We start from the raw sequence: 17,829 nt of genomic DNA, 5'->3' as shown, positions 1-17,829 counted from the left end.
ACGCACAGAGTTAGCCTGTAGCCTACTATAGCAATAACATCATAACAGTGAATTCTGGACCAAATGGCAGGCCATAGCAGATCAAAGCATGTCTAACAATGACAGTGCTAATAGATTGTGGTCCCAAAGATAACAAATCTAATCAAATTAGTATACATATATAAAGTACTCTTTGTTTTTCTGTCTGGATGAATATACCGGTAATGCACATTGTGTAAACTAAAGCACTGTTAATGCGCCATATTTAGGCCTTGATTAATTTATTTATTTATTCATGCATTCATTCATTCATTCATTCATTGATATTTGTATTCAGTTTGTAGAATGGGTACAGTTCAACGAAAATATACAGGTCAATACAAAATCTGAGGATAAAACCAGAAAAAGCACTTGTTTACATGAGGGTCCTCCATGTTCAATTAATCAGAACATTAAAGATGTACGATATACACTTCTATGGGAGAAAAACATATAAAGTAAGGGAAAATATGATGGGAGATTAATCGGCAAACACATCGGTATCGGACGATATTGGCCTTGGCTTAAACCAATTCATCGGTAATCGGTAGCCTATCGGTGAAATAAAATATCGGATTTAGCAGATATTTAATTTTATTATAATTATGTTGAAAAACTAATTTAAAAAAAGCCTGAAAAAGCCTTTTGTGATGATGAAGGCTGCAAATTATATCAGTGTTTTTTGGGGAAGCTTTTGAAAGAGTCAATAGTTGGAACATAAAAAAATATATAAAACCCTGTTTATGTTGGTATATGAACATTTCAGTAACGTTGCATCCCTGGTTTTGGAATAAAGAGGCATTGCTTTTTTCAAATTCAGCCTTTTTTCAGAATGGCCAAAATAATATATTTGATCGACATCGGTTATCAGCCATAATAGCAATTCATTATATTGGATATCGATATTGTCCAAATGGTCTCATCTGTATACATCCCTACTACCAATGTAACCAATGTTATATTTCGACTTTTAAATTGCACTTTAAATCAAGTTTGGTGTCGGAAAAAATAAATGCCCCCCATAAAATGGGGTCATGAAAAGGTTTATTTGTGAACCCTAGGCTATATGTCTACTCAATGTATTGCGTATTGGTGTCATATTATGCTGCTTGTTCTGGTAGACATTTTAAATGTTTAAACAACAGAGACAGACTTTCACTTGCAGTTGAGTAACATTTGACAGTACCTGCCCTAGGCTACAAAGCCAAAGGGCAGTATTAACTACGTTTTTGGACACACCGACTTATTTGTGTAAGCCAAAGTTCAAAATTAGCCTTTGTGATTTTTGGGGATAAACAACCTACCCCAAAAACAGATATAGAATGAGGTAATTATATCACTATGCCGATATCCAGTGGTGGAAAAGTAACATACTACTGTATTTATTAAACCTGTAAAGCACAAATACCTCAAAATTGTACTTAAATACTAAATAGATTGACTCCACTTTGCAAGTTTGATAAACTTTATTAAATACCCACAAGTTGCAAAATATGAATGACACCAGTATAAATCTATACATAAATATCACTGCAGACAAAATAAATAAATACCACATAAATAACTATATACTATATAAATAATATAAATATTACTTTTTAAAACATTTAAAAACTATATACAATAGTGAATAGTCAAATGTTTTAGAATAGATGACAAAGCCATCAAGCCATATAAATCGTGTAGCTAGATTTATAGCAGTAAACAGAAGGTGATCTGATAATATTTAAAACGGGACAGAATGAGGCCTTCATCAACCTACTACAAAACAGACGCATGTTGGCGTTACAAAATCACAATATGTGACAACAGGGTTAGACGATTAACAATGAACTCATGAGAACTTAAGTGTGTTTTAAAACAAACACAACACGATGGATGTGACACATGCCACTACTATGGTCTATTAAGAATGTGTGTCTTGACTTCAATTAGACTCTGTGTCTGGCTTGAGACACGTGCAGCCAACCACCACCAGCTCATTCTTCGGTACGAGGCGATACTGTTTCCCGTCCTCACACAGTTCCTTTTTAAGAACCACCCTGCTTTGCCTGACCTTTGCAGAGTTGTAGGAACGGTCGTGGATTCCTCCGATGATGCATCCCTTGCACAGGCACTGGGCGACAACCAGCGTCTGGGGGAAGCGGTCTTCTTTGGAGTCACGGCTGCAAAGCGACCACACAATTTATGTCAGTACACATCATCGAGCCATGTCTTGTTCAGACGCGTTGAATGCAGTTTTAAAAAAAAGAAGAAGGAGACATGCGATAGTCAACCTGTATAGGACTGTGGTTCTCAAAGTGGGGTCTGGTGAGTGGTGACCCCCAAAGGGGTTCTGTGGGGTCCCCAGACAAATGAAGAAGAACCACTATAACCCTATTCTATAGATTGTCTAGTCCGGGGGAGAGAACCACTGTACACTAAATGGAACAGTGCCAAAGACAGAAAATCATTTTCTTTGCAGTTCTTCATTTTACACCTTTTGGGAATTAAGCAGTACTACTTTGGAGAAGTAGTAGTAGTTTTTTTCTTTTCTTTTACCATGCAGTCTCTAGACCGGATCACGCGGCGATGTATAAACATCATCAAACACTCGCGCCTTCCTCCGAGGTGGAAAGCCTGGTGGCGGGAGGTTAATCATTGGTAACACCTGGAAGTAGGGAAGGGGCCCGGAAGTATAGGAAGAGTTATTCTGTCTGCATAGAGCCCATTTGGGGGTCCTTGAGAAGAAAATGTTTGAGAACCACTGTTCTACAGGCTAATATCACAGAGAAGCCGATCTACAAGCTCGTCCACCGGCGAAGGTTTTTCCCACAATTACAGAAAACAGAAAAGATACTAGTATAGCGCCCTGAGGGACTCACTCCGGTCAACCACATGGGGTTCAAGTGGTCATTGAAACTATAGGGGTGGGCGATGAATATCGTATCGGGATAAAATGTCTCCACTTTTCAGAGATATATCGTGATACAGTGAATGTGCATTCTATGATGTGCAGTTATATATATATATTTTTTTACTTTGGTCTAAATGGTCTGTTACTCCATTTTATTTTAGTTGTTTGTTACCTTGTACCGGTAGGTAGTTGTACTGTTAAGTAACTTTAACAATAATAACCCTAAAAAATATATATATATTGTGATACTGCTTGAAAAATATATTGTGATATTATATTTTTGAGAACAAATAGAACATGATTGACATCTCAATTCTGATCAGAATTGAGATGTCTGGAGCATCATTAACTTTCTTTTCATTGTTCACTGTCTTGTTTCTACAGTTTTGGCTCAGCACCAATGGAGGATGTGCGTTGCTTCTCTTACCCTGAAAGCATATTATATTTTTCCCATATCGTCGCCCACCCCTAATTCAAACGAGTCACGTGCCACTCACATGTATCTCCAGGGTGAGACGGAGCGGTTGCTGAGGGCTCCGTTCAGTTGCTCGTAGAGTTTAACGGGACACTCTGCAGCATCGCCAGACTCTGCAACGGCACCACTGCCCGGCCTAAAGGAGGGTGCCGGGTAGTGGTGTTTCAGCTTCCGGTCGGCTGCATCCTCCAGCTTGTCCTCGTCAAAACACGGCAATTTGGACGTCAGCGCGGGGACAAGAAGCAGTCCCAGGAGGAGAATCTGTGCAAGGAAAGAACGACAAGAAGACACATTTCTATTCATTGCATTCTTAGAGAATCAAAGTTATTTTTTTTGTATTTGTTTAAGTTTCACAAAAGTTAAAGGTGTAAAAATGATTGAATTGATAATGATGATTAGAATTGAAGGGGAAAATATTGTACTTAAGTTAAATCAAAATAAAAACAAACTTTATGAAGGCTTCATGAATAAATGATAACTACCTCAAATTGTGTTTACGAAATAAACTAAAATGTCCTTATTTTTAGTCAGTATCCAATGTTTCTTTAAAAACAGCGAAAATAGCATGATGCAGTCAGTGTATTGTGAGCTTATTGTAGATCTGTTATTTTCATATACTTTTTATAAGCATTTTGACATATTACAATGAATGAATGAATAAATAAATCCTAACTAAATGAAACCAAACCTAATAATACTAAAAGTAAGCAAAAAAAAAAAACTAAACTATTAGCCACCCTTTTAAAAGAAAACTAAAGCTATAACCGAAATTGAAAACTTGCCAAATCAAATTGAAATGAAAGTGAAAACTTCAACAAAACATTGCACGGTCCTTCTCACATACCTGTACTTTGTATAGTCCGAACATGTCCATGTTAATTGAATGATAATCTTCTGTGCCTGATAATAACCAAAGGACTTCTCTTGTTTGCTATGATGCTCAGGCATTGGCCGTCTCTATATTTATGCACACTTTCACCTCCCTCACTTCCTCTTTCTCAAAGTGACAGTAGTGGGTGGCATAGGTAGGTGTAGCTGTCATTGCATTACACATACCTGGGAGTTTTACACAAGCTTGAGGGAGTGAATATCGTCGCTGTGGGGCAGAAACCTCTTATCTCCATATTTTAACTTTTTGTGTTTAGGGGCAAATCAATGCCCTACATCAGTGGTTCCCAAACCTTTCCATGTCAAGGACCCCCTAAATGATACTCAGAGTCATTAGCCCGTGGACCCCCAATTGAAAATATATGACACGGACCCCCATAAGAGAAGATTTGTACAGCTCTAGCAGTGATTCTCAACCATTTTAATTTCAAGGGCCCCCGGTTTGACATGAATTAGGCTACATACAGTCCGCTATTTAATGGCATTTCTATCTCTGGGAGCCACAGGCCCAAATGCTCAAGGAATAGAGATTAACCTGTGATGTCATGACATACTTTCTATTTTTGTTTATTATTAATATTTTTGTTTATTAAGGTCCACAGAATGAGAGGTCTGCTCTGCCGGGAACATTGCGGGGGGGGGAGTTATGGCCATTCTTTTGTGACCAGGATTACTGCATGTTTTTTGTGAGGGTACCTACCCTAGGGGACACGGGGAGAACATGCAAACTCCACACAGAAAGGCCCTTTCGCCAACCCCGCCTTCGGGTATGGGCACTAATGACGCGGAGGAGGAAACACACCGCCAGCACCCACAGCGTCCCGAGCGGGAATCGAACCCAGGACCTTCTAGCTGTGAGGCGACAGCACTACCAACTGTGCCACCGTGCCCCTTATGGCCATTTATTATTGCATTTAATGTTTGTGTTGGCACCCTTTGTTTCATATTGCCTTATATTGGTTGTATGGTGTGGTATACAAAAATGGACATAACCTTTTTGCGATGTTTCCGGCTGAAGTTAATTTAACTCCATTTGTACAGTTACAGACCCATGAGGGTCCATTTGGTTCCAAACTATCATTTAGCTGGTGACCCCCTGGAACTCCCTCAAGGACCCTTGGGGGTCCCTGGACCCCACTTTGGGAACCACTGCCCTACATGATCATACTACAGTATCAAAAATAGCAGATATCTTGTCGATCTGCTACTAACATTTGTTATTTCTTTATTTTAATCCTGAAAAGTAACTGTTTTGTAACAGTTTGTGACTCTACGGTGATGTATTATGCATGCTAATTAATCCAATCTGTCACTGCCGGGTGTAAACCTCAGTCATCATCTAACACACAAGCACGAAAAGCTGGGCATAGGAGGGGCTATTGCCGTGGGCCCCAGAGCCATTTGGGATCCACAGCCGCCCACCCATGCCGTCGGTAAACAACACGATACTGCTGGAAACCAAAACGGATTCCCCTCAGAAGAGGGGAATCCTATATGACGCCCACCGCTATGGATACTATGCAGATATAGCAGGAAGACACGATGAGAGCACTTTATTGTCCGTTAAATTTGCATGAAATGGAAATTTGTCGGCACTCCGGCAACAGCACTGTGTATACACAGACAGTAGGAAAACACAACTAAATACATAAAACAGACACGGAAAATGAAACCAAAAACATACACGTATATAAGTTATACCAGTGGTTGTCAAAGCGGGGTCCGGTCCCAGCTAAATGATAGTTTGGAACCAAATTAAATGGACCCTTCGGTTCCATTTGTACACTCTCAGAGTCAAATTAACATTGATTTTATATTATAAATTGGGGGTCCCAGAGATAGAAATGCCATTAAATGGGGGCCCGTAGACTAATGCGTGTCAAACTGGGGGTCCTTGAAATTAAACGGGTTGAGAATCACTGCTAGAGCTGTGAAAATCTTCTCTTATGGGGGTCCTTGACATGAAAAAGTTTGGGAACCACTAAGTTATATACGGTATATGTACACACACACACACACACACACACACACACACACACACACACACACACACACACACACACACACACACACACACACACACACACACTATACAGCATATCCTTGCTGTTGCGTGGAAACCTCCAGGACTGTTACTTTTTCACATTCAAATTCAGAAATAGCAAAAAGAGCAGATCTACAAGCAACAATGTTGGCAAATCGTGACAAATCTTTTGTCATTTGTCATGACTCATTATACTGTATTGAGCCAGCTGAACAAGTCCTCTATTTATAGTAGTCAATAGTCAATTAAAAATCACACCCGTGTGAAGTGAGGGGAGCTCTTTTGTCGGCGTACATCATCCAATAAAAAATGAATATACTTCTTCATTAATTAATATTAAATATCTTCTAACCATGTTACAATGTTTAAAAAAAATCACACCCGTGTGAAGTGAGGGGCGCTAATATATTAAAGTCTAACTCATGTTATTTTGGTGATGTAATGGTGTTGTAAAACAAACGGTGCCAACACAAACATAACATTCTCTTTATTGTTAATGGCATTTAATGTTTGTGTTAGGGACAAGATGACGTACATTTTCCTTTCATTGTCAATGGCATTTAATCATTTCATGTTTGTGTTGCCACAAATTTACGTCATATATTTCAGGCACATATGACGTAAATTCTCCTTTCATTGTCAATGGCAAATGTGAGACATGACGGTACGGAATGCTGTATATAGGAGGGGCTCTATAGCGCCCCTCAAAAACACAATACAATAACAGAAAGGAAAAGAAAATAGTTCAGTTTCTAAATGGTAAATGGTGCATTTATAGGCTTATAGCGCTTTTATCTAAATCGCTTTACAGGCGTAGATGGTGCATTACATTCATCAATTCACACACACATTCACACACCGATGGCGGAGGAAACCATGCAAGGCACTAACCTGCACATCGGGTGCAATTAGGGGTTCAGAGTCTTGGTCAAGGACACTTTGACAGTCAACACTAACTCTGGGAGAGCAACAGGATGGAACAACGAGCTACTACTGGCTACTCTACCCCTGAGCCACTGTCGCCCTTTTTTTTCTCCTAACATACAAACATGTACCCCAAAATTCACCAATGGTTCCACAGTCTATAGACTAGAGGAGAACCTGACAGAACTGCGCAGCCTCGTACAGTCATTATAGGTCACTGTGAGTCATAGAATCAATAGACTAATATTCATAGAAGGTGGTTTATAAATTATTCAAATGTGTTATTCTGTAGGCTAATGCCCATTCTAAAAAGGGAACATTCATACCTGTGCATTAGCACATCATAAACAGAGGGAAGTCACATAATGTGTCATTGCTTCCACAATCATACATGAGGAGTTCCTCATTTAGGCCAATGTGACCTTCCGATGTGCTGGCAGGGGGAATCTACACTACAACTATTAGAATGGATATGTAAACATATCACTGACTGTCTTAATTGTCCAAACACTTTCCCTATCTTCCTAAAAAGACAAATATGAGGGTTAGTAGTCACCGGGGACAGCCAGGGGAGTCACCAGCGTGGGTATGCTGTGGGCAGCCCTGAACTTTGGAAGAGCTGTGTGTGTGTGTGTGTGTGTGTGTGTGTGTGTGTGTGTGTGTGTGTGTGTGTGTGTGTGTGTGTGTGTGTGTGTGTGTGTGTGTGTGTGTGTGTGTGTGTGTGTGTGTGTGTGTGTGTGTGTGTGTGTTTCATAAAGACTCTCCATATCTAAATAAAGACCTTGAGCTCCTACTCAATGAAAGGTCTTGTTTATCTCTATTCAAAGGGGAGTATATGTTTGTCTGTCTCTGTCTTCCCAGGTGTTTAAGAAAACTTAAAATAAATTCTAGCTAAACATCCTCATTCAATGCAATGGCCTTTGAAAAGTAAAAAGCCTGGCAAAGTATTTATATCTGCACTTGTGACACCATTTTGATTACACAGTTCTATCAGTATGCAGTTCAAACACACAAATCCTTCTTTACCAACCTTTATCTGTGGTTGATCAGCAGGCATTTAATACCTCACATTGTAAGAGATAAGAGTGAACATAATATTTTGGTTGATTACAATAGATATAGCAATTCATAGATTGATTATAGTATACAATGGTCTGATAAAGTTCCCGATCTTGCATTAGCCTTTGATTGTGCCCATCATGACTTACTTGCTGACCCCAAGAAGCCTGGAGCCATTGAATTAAAAGACTTCAGGCCCATTGCTCTTGTAAGAGTTATAAGCAGACAAATTACAGTGATGGTTTCTAACAGCTTAAATCATCTCCAATTTGCTTATAAAAGCCAGAGAGGAACTGATGATGCAACTATCAGCCTGTTTATCACCCTGTCAAAGCATCTCCAAGTCCCCTCCCACTTTGCCAGGGTCCTTTTTATTGATTTGACCTCTGTTTTCAACAGCATGGCATGCAGATACACACCCTTCTGCAGAGACTCATTGACATCTAAGGTAAATGTAGGTATTATCCATCTTGGATCATACCTCTCTGACCGTCCTCAACAGGTCTGTGTTAATGATGATGATGTTAATTGATGTATGAAAGGTGCTATATAAATACAGTTTATTATTATTATTACCTTTATTATTATTATTATTACTTGCGCAAGCAAAGCGCGCAAGTAATAGTTTTCGTCCAGTGCTTCGATGCGTATGTCGCCGCTTGATGTGTATGCGCCGTGCCAGCGTATGACGTAATGACTACTTGTGCTTGATATGGCAGTGGTGTATGGCAGATTACATGCATGTATACATAGGGGCATTACCTTCAATCCTCCCAACACTAAAACATATCGTCATTACGTCACCATCGAAAACCAATTACACCCTGGCATTGGGTCCTTTAATCCACATCTTTATTACGTCATCATTGAGAGCTAGTTATACCAGTTATACCCTGACGTCATATGCTGCTATACGACACATACGCATCAAACGGGGCGTACGCAAAGTAACCACATTATACCGCTAATCAGCTTACAAATTACATATATACATATTATACCGCTAATCAGTCAAATGGCCTTGTTATGTTTATTTTCGTTTTGTTTTCTTTTTTGTTTGACTAATGTACAAATATGAACAGGAAGGACTGTAGTGTCAGTTGTATTCAATGTACTCTGTGAAATGTGTCATATAATCCCATATGGGATGGGCCAAAGTGGCATGACACGAAAATAAATATTTAATTAATTCATTCATTCATTCATTCACATATACATACATAGAGGCATTTCTCTTAAGAAGCTGAGATTTGACAGTTTGTAGTGGTCGACAGTACTCGCTCTGCTTGCGCACTAGTAGTGTGCAACAAGCAAGTAGGCACTCGACAGAGTGCAGTTCTAGTTATTATTATTATAGCTCCTTAGGGGTCAATGTGACAAAAACTAAATAAATTGTCATTCATGAAAAGGAACCTGTGCAGTCCATTACAATTAGTGGACAAATAGTGGAGGTAGTAGAAAATCTTAAATATTTAGGCACATATATTGACCCAATTTCAGTGAAAGTACTGACCAGATTTTTTTAACTTGTAACCAACGCCTCCACCTACTACGCAAGCTCAACTCCTTTAGAGTGAGCAAGCATATCATGAAAACAGTATATAAGAACCTGATAGAGGGAATCTTGACTTTTAACATGGCAATGTGGTATAATGTAAAAGGAAGAAGCAAGCTGCAGCAAATAGTGAACCTAGTATCAGTTTTGTCACCTTTTTTTTTACATCACCATTACATCACCTAATCATAGGAACATTAGTTAGACTTTAACATATTAGCGCCCCTCACTTCACACTGGTGTGATTTTTGCCGTGAAGATAATTGAGTACTATAGACGAATAACAGTTTAAGTCCAATTTTTATTCTGACCCCTCCACGAAAAGGCCTCGTTGTCCTGACCCCTTATCCATAATTTATACATGGATAATTAGTGTGGATTTAATCTGTTATTCGTCTAATAAGTGTCATGTAAGTGTTGTTGCTGTTGTTGCCGTTTGTTGTTACTGTTGTTTGAGACCAAAGACAAATTTCCACACTGTGGACAATATATGAAACTAACTAACTAACTAACTAAAATATGGATTCCACCTGGAACCTGCTGAATGCAAGGGCGTCGTCATTTGGTGTCCCGGCCGAAGGGGCTTAAGTGTTTAAATGTTTAATCACAAAATGTGAAATATGAAGAGAAAAAAGAAAGAGTGCCCTAGAAAGTTTGCACTGATAGGCTTGATTTATTTGGTGTTCTGCCTCGAGAATTGTAACCCCAGGCAAAAGACAAACAGACAAACATAATTGACCATCTCAATCTGGCCAGCAAACAAAAAAACATTTAAAAAAATGACTGCCTCAAAAAAACGATATTCTTAATAGTTGAGGGAATTGTAGGCTATTTATCTCAACTCCAATAATATTTACCACTTGAGTACATGCATTCCATATTCCATCATACGTACTCGAACGTTTAATGTTTATATTATAACAGTGAGTCCATATAATTATAGAACAATGCAAATGTTTTATCAGTGACCTATAGTGATACATATCAGACAACTAAGATTGATAGGGTTATTTAAAAGTGAACATTGCATTGAAGTGGATTCATTGTTTCATGTAAGTAATCTTTTCATTGTAAACTCAAGAGTACACCAAGCTCGCCCACTCTACATAGCTGTAGAGGAGATAGATGATTAGATTATTGTGCAATATTGTTTTCTCACAGTAACAGTAAACAAAACAACATGAAGGCCTATAAGCGTACAGGGTGTCTGCGCATTGCTAAAGTGTCAATGTAAGGACCTTTCTAATACATCTAAAAAGAAAAAGAAATAACTACATTTAAACTCATTCAACTCCTACAATTCCAAGTGTCTGTCTAGGTCGAGGCGGCCTTCAACTGGTTAAAAAATGTATATGATGGGCTTTGCAGCATGAAAGGTTTGGGAAGCGCCGGTCTAAAGCATGTCAAACAAAAACGGTTGAGGTTGAGGGTTAAAGCCCCTGACCCACCCGCCACGGACACTGAGCTTCCATCCCCCCCCCCCCCCCCCCCAGTGCATCAGGCTTGGCCGGGAGGCACTCCCTGGTCTGACCACTAGCTAGGGACGACCTATAGAGCACTGCACAATTAAATCAGTCTAATTTAGAGTTGAAATTAATTTAAATATTTTAATCTAATTTATTTTAATTAAACATACATATTTACATTGTATCATGAGTACTTAAAAGTGCAGCTTCGGGATATTAAAGCTAGTTCTGCTGTGCCATCTGAACCCTGAAGTGCTATACGACCCAGTCCAGGACACTAGAGATATAGTGCTACGGCGGGGGCATGAACACTATTGTCATTGGAATTCTGAAATAGTCAGACCCAAAGGTGGCCTGCCCTGGCCCATGGCCCCCGGTCTTGCAGCCCGTACGCCCCTTTGTCTCTGAATCCAGTGATGAAATCGAAGCCCTATAGATGTTCCCATCTCCAACCGTGAAGTCGAAATAGCTGCTCGATCCAGTGATCCAAGGTACTTCTGGTGCATGTCGATAATGCCTCTTGCAGGTCTGACCACTGCACCTAAGCAGATCCACTAAGGCATTAAATACCGAAGAACCAGACAGGCCTCTCCAAAGCTGACTTCTTAGGCTTCTGGGTTGTATGTTTATGATCAACGCACGTTACACAATTTTCTATTGGTACTTCTCTCTTAGTCTGCATCTCTTTGTCCCTCTGTCTCTCGGCGCCCTGTCTCTCCATCTCCCTTTCCTTCTTGTCCATCTCCCTATTTCTCTGTCCCTCTGTTTGTCTTCTCTCCGCCTCTCTTGCAGTCTCACCGGCAGCTAGGAAGTCACTGTAGTCCGACTGATTATCGTGCTCCAGCTTCCGTCTCAGCTCTTCCTGTCTCCTAAGCGCCTCCCCTTGCGCCTTGTGGTTGTGCTCCAGCTTCACCTTCAACCACTGCTTCCTACCCACGAGGAGCTCGCACATGAGCCGATCCCTGGTCTGCCTGTCCTTCCCAAACTTGTCCTCCTGCTTCACCCACACGTGCTGCGCCTGCTCCCGATACTGAATGGCCGGCAGCGCCTCGCCCTGGCTCTCCAGCTGGTCCCCGATTACGCGCTGCATCCAGGTGGCGTCGGCCACGGCCTTTTCCCTCTGTGTGCCGTCGACCAGGGCGTCCTCACGCTCCCACTCCAGCAGAGTGCCCACGACCCTGCGGTCCACCTCAAGCTCCTCCCGAACCTGCTGCGTCCGGCTCTTCTGCTGGGCGTGGTACTGGCCTCCCTGGAATTGGCCCATCTCCGCCTTGCGCCCGCCCTCCGCCACCTTCCGCCTGTCCACCTCCATGTCCTCAATCTCCCACTGCTGGGTCAGCAGGGCCTCCTCTCGCTTCTTCAGGCGATCGGCCTCCTGCTTCAGCCCTTCCATCTGCTTCCGGACCTTCTCCGTTCTCATCCACTCCTCCGTCTTCAGTCTCTCCTCCTCCTCCTTCATTCGCTCCACGCACTCCCGTTGCTTGGCCTCGTCCTCGAATTCCTTGCGGCGCTTGTCCTCGAGGGCTATCGCTTCCTGCATCTGCGCCTGCCACATCTGGCAGCCGTCGTCGGCCGGCGTCTGCAGCTCCGGGTACTTCTTCTTCCAGTGCTCGTGCAGCCGCTGACGCTCCAGCCGCTGGAAGATGTCCTGCCGAGCCGTGAGCTCCGAGTCCAGCTGGTCCTGGGTCTCCTGGAGCACGGCCCTGAGACGCGCCCTGCGCTTCTCCAGGTTCTTCCGCTTCTCCTCCGTCAGCTTCTCGTGGTTGTACGACGACATGCTCCGGTTGTAACACCGGGGGGACGTCCACTCCGCTTGTTTGCAGTTGTACAAGTCGTGCTTTCGCATGTCGTGAATGTGACCGTCCCACTGCTCCTGGGAACGGGCCTCCTGCTCACGCCTCCGTGCCTGGTGCTCGAGCAGGACATGGCTCGGCAGGGCCATCGATCCGTCTTGCGTCACTCTCGGTCTCTCTCTCTCTCTCTTTGCGTCACTCTGTGCCGCTCCCTGTGTATTTCCGTCCACGTGTGTGTGCTCACGCTGTCACTGCACTTACGTCTTACCCCGTCTGACTCACTCCTTATATATACTTATATGCAGTATTATGGTGTTGAATGATTACGTCACCATTCAACACTCTAGAGTGTTTTTGATTCCAACGTGTGTGTATGTCCATCCGTGTGTCCGTCCGCCCCCCCCATGACGTCATGTGGCATTCTGGTCAAGGCCAGACATCAGACATCATCATCATCATGATAAAAAAGCACCGGCGCTCACGTCACAGTCACACAAGTGTAAGTTTTGAGGGGCCCTAGCTCCTCCTATGCCCAGCTTTGTGTATCTGTGTGTTCCACAGAATGTGCTGATTTGATTGGCTGAACACATCATGTGATGATGTATGATGATAAGAGCGCCATGTCTCGCGACCCCAGCCTCGCCCACCTCCCCACCCCCAATACAAACCGACTGCAAAAATAACCTTAATAATAGAGAAAATATATCATAAATTAATACCGAATGTATGCATGCACCACATACTATTTTAATAATTTGGGGACCTCCCAAAATAATTTGGCGACCCCCCCCCCCACCCCCGAGGGGTCACGACCACTAGAACCAAGGACTGGTGTTTTCAATTAATCTAACATTTGACTGCATGCAGGTTAACATATTTGAAGTTACTATGCGTTTGTATAGGTGTTCAAAAGTAAAAACACCATAGTAAACTTTCTCTTTTTCAAAATGAAATTCAAGGACTTTCAAAAGAATAATAGTGAAAATGACGTTTAAATGTGGTGTTAGCCGATTAACATTGATCTTCTATTTTCTGCGAAAGCCTTTCCCACAATAAAGATATGCTTTGGTTTAACTTGAAAGTAATATTTCTTCATTACAAAAACATCACACCTGTGTGAAGTGAGGGGCGCTCGTATCATCATAGATCTAATGCATGATCTCATTCTGGCTAATCACAATTTGGGTCCTCACTTTTGGTCTTCACTTTTCTACCCTCACTGTTATCTTCAATATGTACTTTGGTCAGCCAATCAAATCATCGCTATTGGGTGATCATCCAATTGCAAGCCAATGTTAAACCCGGGATGGGCATAGGCTGACTTTATTTAAGTTAGATTTTTTCAAAATGTTTGAAACGTGAAAAAGATTATGTGTTTGAAGGTCTTGGAGGATATAGAGAGGATATAGAGACGTCATCGAGAGGAAACACTGAAGCGCAATGGACATTGTGGGTGAAAGTGGTATTACAGCTTTGAGCGGCATTGGGCCATACGTGAGCGCGCTTGCACACGCATGCACGGTACTCGCTCATGTTTTCGGCTCGCCAATTCCATCCCAGAATTCACTCTGTTCCATTCCCGGAAGAGGGGGTGAAATCGCCTCATGCGCTGGGCTGGGTGAGCAACTCAATGCAAGTGGATGGGAGGAGAAATCCGGTGACGTCTCTATTATATATAAACTCTATGGTGAAAGTATACTCACATAGCCTACTGGAAGTGTGCATTAACATTGCTAGTTGATGCTGAAGTTAATCAAACATGTAACCGGTTCTGTTCAGTATTGATGACATCAAACAAATATGTCAGCCGCTTCCAAATTTGGACAAACTGAGCCCCATGCATTGACTTCATTATTACTTCTAAGTTATTATGCGTCCTACAACGTATAGAAAGCATTTGAAACACCAGGGATCTGGGTTATTGACAGTGTGCACAAGAAATGTGGTGTTTATCGGTCCGGTGGTTTACAAGATTAGCTCCTCCTTCAGATCCAAGATGACGTTTAAAGGATAACAGTGAAGGCCTATTCATAGTCTGGATTTTCGGTGGTGAGGTGACCACCGCTCCGGTGGTGAGGTGACCACCGGAGCTGTAATAACGTGGAGCGGTGGTGAGTAAAAACAGAGAGAAGGGCTGGGGAGAGCGGTGGTTTGCTCTTCACCGCAGCTCTGTGATGCCATGTTGTAGTTGCGGTGGTCACCTCACCACCGATAAATCAGACTATGAATAACGCTTAAAGCAATAAAAAAAATCACACCCGTGTGAACTGAGTGGTGCGACTCCGTGTGGGGGAGTCCATTTGTAGACTCCCAGAGAAAATTTACTCCGGGGGATTTTACACTGATTTTACAGCGCAGATTGGGGTCCCCTAGATTAAAACAAAAAGTATCGGAAGGGAATGCATATCAAAACGGGGGGTTCCTTGAAAGTAGAAAGGATGACAACCACTCTGAACTAAAATAACCCCAATCTACACAGTAATGGAACATTTACCTCCGAGTGTACAAATGGATGTATAAACAAATGTTCCATTTGTAAACTCCTGGGGTTTACAGACTGCAAGGGTCCATTTGGACCCATGTCGGTTTACCTGGACCCGACTTTGAAAACCCAATGCATAGTCTCGCGAGCCAGACCGTTGCCTCCATTCACTCTCAGTCTGGAGCAACGGAAGCTCTGAAAATGATCAGAGGATAAAGCAGATGTGAGGCCGCTTCCCTTTTGTCTTTAAAGTCAGGCAAATCTTTCCTAATATAAAATAAAATAATAGCTTGCTGCTTATCAGAAAAGTTAATTCTATAATAAATAGATAATAAATGTATTTTAAAATGCAGTAACGATGAACAGATGACATGTAGCTTCCGTTCTCGGCTTGTCGGGATGTGTAGTTCCCTATATAGCATTCGGAGATTGGAATAGTTTAACTATAAGACTAAATAGGCTAACAAAGACTAACCCAATTAACCAATGCATGATGCCAGTTTGAAGGTCACAGTGCTGATGCTCTGGGGATCATCAGCAATCCTCTGCAAAACGGCGGCGACCGAGTCTCTACCGTCGACCAGACCGGCCGACACCAACTCCCGAGACACCCCATCAGCCGAGTCTCTGCCGGACACAAATTCAAATGTGATCATATGACTCCCCAGCATCAGCACCAGGCTAATGGGGGCATTGGTGCCGTGTGCTGCCGGGTCCCGTGCCGCCAGTCTGAGTGAGGGACCCCTGGGTTGAGCAGCAGGGGCCTGTGGTGTAGCCTCTCCACCCGCCTGACCAGCAGACGCGGGGCTCTCCTGGGCTGAAGCGGATGGCTGAACAACTACAGTCTGGAAAATCTCCCAGTTCCGTGATCCGTCCTTCACCCTGGGTGACCGTGCAGGTCCCTCGCTCTCCTTCCCAGCTCATTGTCACTCCACTCCCTTTCTCCGGCCTCCGTCCTTCTGGAGCCAGGTACGGAACTCGCCTTTCCAATTGACCCGACGTTGTCGGTCGCTTCTTAAGAAGCGTCTCCATGTACTCGTTGTTCTTGGCTTTTGTGAAGAATTCATGCTTCATCAATTCAGCAGCAGTAGGCCTTTTGTCTGGGTCCTTCTGTAAACACTGCGAGATCATCTCCCTGAAGGACTTGCTGTATTTCTTCACCATCTCTTTGTCTGTGATGCCAGTCTCCAGGCAAGGAGGGTCATTCTGCAGGGTCAGCATCAGCACCTTCATGGGTGGGTATTGGTGATATGGTGCAAATCCAGTGGCGAGTTCAATGGCCGTCATACCGAAACTCCAGATGTCGGCTTTGAAGTTGTAGCCCTGTGTCGGCTCCATGACCTCTGGAGCCATCCAGCAAGGGCTACCGACGAACATCTTCCGCACTTTGTTCGTGGCCATGTCGCCTTCGGCGGCCGCGAAGGAGGCACTCACACCAAAGCCAGCGATTTGCACCGAGCCATCGCCGCCAAGACGAATATTTCCAGCCTTCAGATCCCTGTGAATCTTCCCGTTTTTGTGCAGACATTCCAGCCCCTCCAACACTTCCCTGAGGATGGTGGCGATGCAGGCCTCGTCCAACACGCCGTCCTTGTGTTCGTCATGCGAGATGGTGTACCTGATGAGGTCCAACACTGATCCACCGCCGAGTAGGTTTATCATCGACCAGGATTTGTCCTTCACCACAAAGGAGGTGCCGTCGTAAGGGACGACGTTTCGATGGTGACACTGCCTCGCGGCTTGGCTCTCTTTCGCCCGGGATTCATCCTTCACCACAAAGGAGGAGGTGTCATAAGGGACGACGTTTCGAAGGTGACACTGCCTCACGGCGTGGCTCTCTTTGGAATGCTCATCGACGCTGGTCTCACACGTTTCCAGGTTGATACGCTTGGTGGCCACCTTCTCCTTCCCGTGCCCACAGTCTTCTGGCCAGACCACAGCTGTGGCACCACTAACCGTCACCTCACTGAGAACGTGATCATCCTTGTAGATTGACCAGGATTGAGAGCTCTGGCGGTCCTCCATCCTTTTACTGATTGTACACCGTAAACGCTGTGTTGAACTTGGATAGGTTGTCGTGTTCACTCTATTGAGCACCATAGAGCACCGAAGTCTGACGTCACTTTCAGTAGAGGGCGCCAGTACAGGTTCATGTCTTTTTTTAGTTGCATTATAATCCCCATCGGGGGATTTTACATCGCTTCATATAAGAACTATGTTTGAAAAATA

At 43.1% G+C, this 17,829-nt stretch overlaps 1 pseudogene across 1 annotated transcript; it reads right to left on the bottom strand.

Moving 5' to 3' along the window:
- Positions 1-16,079: 16,079 nt before the first annotated feature.
- Positions 16,080-17,625, bottom strand: LOC310876838 (serine/threonine-protein kinase OSR1-like; annotated as a pseudogene). Its single transcript has one exon. The product of its transcript is annotated as a serine/threonine-protein kinase OSR1-like (transcript).
- Between the last annotated feature and the right edge of the window lie 204 nt (positions 17,626-17,829).

Source organism: Protomyctophum parallelum, assembly GCF_964188405.1.
Source record: "Protomyctophum parallelum genome assembly, chromosome: 19".
NCBI classification, from domain to species: Eukaryota; Metazoa; Chordata; class Actinopteri; order Myctophiformes; family Myctophidae; genus Protomyctophum; species Protomyctophum parallelum.
Note: the sequence above shows the minus strand (reverse complement) of the source record. Positions and strands in the feature narration are given on the sequence as shown.